Genomic DNA, 5,069 nt, shown 5'->3' on the forward strand with positions numbered 1-5,069 from the left:
GGGAGTTAAGAAATTAGGTATAGATAAAAGGAGGTGGAGACGAAGGAGGTGGAAAGGGTTAGATGGAGGCGGTGTTAATTTCTGAGTGGAAGAGAAAGACGGTGAGAGGAAAAGGAAAAGGAACACTGATCGTGAAGAAAGAAAGACAAAAATGGCGGTAAAAAAAATCGATGTTGGCAGTAAACAGAAATGGAGGTCCTAAAATCGGTGTTAGTTGTACTGCTCTCTTCCCTCAGTGGCGAGTCTAGAATAAAAAAGCACATGGTTCACAAATTTTTCTATATATTTTTTTTCTATACAAATCCAAGATTTTATAGGTAAAACAAGTCCTAAATTTTTTTAAGGTAGGTCAAAAAAAATTCTATTAAAACTTTAGATACATTAAAAATTTTAAGTGCGTGGTAGGACCCATCTTACTTATACACAGAGGTTTTTAAAACATATTTGTTGCATAGATTGTAGTCACGTTTTGTTTCACATACCAATGACCGCATATCAATTTACACGTTTATAAGTTTATTTATGTTTTTTTTTTTGCATTTTTATATGTATAAATAGAATTTCCAAATACTTAAAACAATAAATCAATTTATTGCTTTTTGGCAACATATAAGTTAATCCATACCTTAAAAAAAATCTATTTTGATATCACATAAATTTATAAACACGACTAAAAGTAAGATAAAAAAAATTAACAATAATAATAATAGAAAGAAAACATAAGTTATTTTAAATAAACAATCCCACGTAGACCTTATATCAAAGCGGCAAACCAATATCTATATACTTTATAAAGTATTTGTAACGTCCCAAAAATTACAAAGAGATTTTTCTTTTTCAAAGTAAATAAACCGGTTAAGAATTTGCTTCAAAACCATTGAGTAACATTTATTTGTTTGAAAACATACATTATTAGAATTGAGTTTGCAAAACCGCGGAAACGAATATCTTCGATGCATGTGTACAGTCCCGCTGAGCTCTTCTTACGAACGACTTGCAAAATGTTTAATCCATAATTGTAAGCATAAAACTTAATGAGTTCCCGAATATACCACATATTCCATCATACATACAATGCATCCACACAAGATCCCGACTCTAGCGCCAAGCAACCAAATCTCCTAACCATATATATGCATCATATGTAATGAGAACCCAAGAGTTCACGGGCCCAACCCAACTCACATAACAGGTCCTGCTAAACCATACATAATGGGCCCCTTCCAATTATTAATAATAGACCTCTCTCAATATAACGGACCTCACCCAACTGTTTATATCGGGTCCTTCTTAGGGAGTAAACGGGCCCACCCTAAGCTCCACTGCCAGGAGCCACCTCCAAGTCTTCCATACAAGACATAAAGTCGTATGTAGACAGAGATCAGATAGACAGTCGAATAGATGATCTACCCGAGAGTAAACAATCAGACAAGAACATCACAATCAAGCATTAGACAAAGATTTTTCAGGCTATCCAACTTAGGCTACATAGGACCCAAGCCATCACTAACACATAACCATATAGTCAAAACACATGCATAACCAACATAGTAAATTCCCTTGGCAACCAGCCTTCCCTAATTACCCTGCCAAACATATCTCTAAACAGAATCATACGATCAACAGTCAAGACCCTACCAGTCTAGCATACAAAATCATCGAGTGCTCTAAAATCCAAGGCATAACAAGGACCTTCCCTAGGCCACTATCATACCTTTTCTCTAATAATACCATTATCCTACCATGAGAATGATATACAGTGGGATACATTGCATAATAAGAAACTCACATGAACTGATAAATTGAAGAAGCACAACAACACTCTCACACCTTGCACTGCTCAATCTCGTAAACCGACTAATCACCCAAAAGAAATGAATCTTCAATTAACAACCCAAATCCTCCAAGTTTGACCCCAAGTCAAACTGGTCAAAAGTAAACGGTCAAAGGTGCAAATAATCAATGGTCAATGTCACATCGTGACACACCATGTGTCACGTCATGAGAAGGAAATGACAAAACAGTCGTGACTTTGGGCACCGTCACGTCGTGACAAAACCTATTTCACGTCATGACTTCTAACAGAAAGCCAAAATCTTCATTAAGTGCTTAATTCCTTCATACCAAAGCCCATAACTTCAGATGTAGTTTCATTCACCGACTTAATGGATAAACTTTCCAACTTTATCCATTAGGACTCCATCCTAAAGCTAGATCTACAACCCTAAGTCCATTAAGTCCTTAATATGACCTTAACTTGCTCATGGACTCAAAATAGCTCCACACATGAATCTTTTCTCATTATCATAAACCTAAGGACCATTTGGGAGTCACAACAAGCTCTGGGGTTCCTCAAACTCTAAGAGCATTCATGGGAGGACTAAGAACATCTAAAAGATCCCAAAATTGAAACAATAAGAACATGGATCAATATGTGAACTTTATACCTCCAACAACTCCAAAAACTAAATGAAGGGATCCAAGCTAGCTCCTTGCTTCCTTGCACCATAATAAACTTCCTTTTCTTCAAGTTTCACCATAAACCAAGAACGAGGCCTCCAAAGGATCAAATAAGCTCACAAACATGAAATGGGGTTAGGGTTTCGTTGAGAGAGGTTGGAGGATGAAAAGAGTAACCTAGATCATGAGTTAATGATTTTTAATATGGAGGAAACCCTAAATTTTCATGGGCTTGGGCTGCACTAGTTGTCGCGTCGTGATACTACATTTGTCACGTTGTGACAACCATCCTAAACATGCGATATTTAAAAGCCATGCCACGTCTTGACACCCTTCATGTCACATTGTGTCATATGGTTTTCCTCAAAAACCATGCCTTTGACTCCTTTATACCATCCACTAATCCAATATGGGAAACAACTGTTACAATTCTTCCCCGCTCAAGTTAGATTTTGTCCTCGAAATCTGTCCTTACATATTACTCTTAAACATCCTCTGAACCCCTTGTAGGTTCTTCCAAGTTTACTCCCTTCAACACGAGTTGACACCACTCGGAATTCTAGAAGTTATGATAAACAATACAAGGACTCCCCAAATTCACACCCTAACTAACAGTCGTGGTTAGCACCCTAAACGATGACCCATTTTTCTGACACTGATGCTGAAAAAATCCCTAGCGAGAACATGCGACCCAACGAAGAATGCTACCATTACCATTAACTAACATCGAAGAGAGCTACTTCCCATATGAGTCTGAAAACTCCAAAAACATTCATGACTTCCAGACAGACAGTGCCACCCAAACCCTAACCATGTCGACCTGAATGTGCAACCCCGATCTGACTAAGGCCTCCCTAACATCCCCGACCAAGCAAAACCCCAACAAAAGCCTAACAAACAACTACTAAACTAGTAAATGCTTCAAGCATGCCAATCGAAAATCGAAAATTCGATCTAACCAAAAATCCTTACCAACCTTGCTCCATCCTACTAGTAACTGAAGGAAAGAATCTACGTCCCACCACTAGGGCTGATAACGTCACACTCGGACGCGAAAGCAGCCCCAAACAAAACCTATCAACATATAACACATCTCGCCCATGAGTCTCTCCCAATATATCATAACCAAACGAGCTTCACCCATTAGTCTCACCCATGATAACATAAACAAACATGCCTCGCCCATGGGTCTCACCCACGATAACTTAAATAAATAGGCCTCGCCCACGATAAATAGCCCTCACGCCTGCACAAGGAGTGGCTAAACCAAAAAGACGTGTCTGACCCAACCCAAGTGAATGCTCTGATCCTCTCACAGTATTACAGTCACCATCGCTACAGCCTAGATCATCCATGTGTATATCATATACAATATCGTAGTCTTACAACACTCTAGAGATCATCACGACCTCCCTAAGGTCTTACCCACAACCTTTCAAGGACAACGAGCAAAACCGGCACGCGACAGACCCCTACTCTGCTAGACCCTATCAGATGTTCGGTTCGTGCTTCGAACCCCAAAGCCTTCATCAGATAAGAACATGCAGAGAGGACCTCACACCACCCTCGACATGAACCTAGAAACTAATCCAAAATTTATGTCATTGCCGATCCTTCAACCCTTTAAAAAAGATAACCTGGAATCCTCCACCTCTGCTCTCCCGACCACATCCGACTGCTGAACATCATTTCTTACATACTCTTCAATTTGAACAACAACTAGATCTAGCAGTCCTCATTTCCGTGAATATGAAAGTCTAGGATGACCTGAACCCGAAAATATTTCCATCTGACAAAGCGATTCTTCCCTACTTGAAATTGGCTAAGCTCTGACAACTTCATAACTATTCTCATTCCCATGTCAATCCAATAACTCCACCACATTATTCCTATCTACCACACCTGATATTACCAATCATAAAGGAATCAAAATTCTTCAAACAACTCAAAGGCTCCGATATAACTACAACTCATAACGACAAAATCCACAGAGTTCCAATGACACATTTACATGCTCACCACAACAACAACCTAGACATATAATGCAACATAATTAATCAACCCAAAACAGAACCAAAGTTGATTAAAATATTACCATTCAACAGATTATCCATGAATTACAATTGGAACAACGAAATCATAAATAGTAAGATAGGGATGATGCATTAAAAGTGTAAGATAGTTTAGTTTGTGTACACATTTAGTCACTTTTCTTTATTTTTGTACACATTTAGTCATTTATGTTTTTTTGTACATATTTAGTCACTTATTTTTTTTCCTTTGTACACATATGACCATCAAACATAAGGTCATATGTGTACAAAACGAAAAACATAAGTGACTACGTCACATATGTTTTTGCCTTTGTACACATATAACCATCAAACGTGACGGTCATATGTGTACAAAATAAAAAACTTAAGTGACTATAAACGTACAAAAAACATAAATGACTAAATTTATACAAAAATAAACATAAGTGACTAAATGTCTACACAAACTAACGATGTTACTGTAACATCCCAAAATCATGACACAATTTTTCATTTTCAAATCAAAAGTATCCATTGTTTTTAAAAAAAAACCCATAACAAAACCATGTATAAAAT

Source organism: Lactuca virosa, chromosome 8 (assembly GCF_052849685.1).
Source record: "Lactuca virosa cultivar CGN04683 chromosome 8, Lactuca_virosa_CGN04683_v6, whole genome shotgun sequence".
In the NCBI taxonomy this organism is placed as follows: domain Eukaryota; kingdom Viridiplantae; phylum Streptophyta; class Magnoliopsida; order Asterales; family Asteraceae; genus Lactuca; species Lactuca virosa.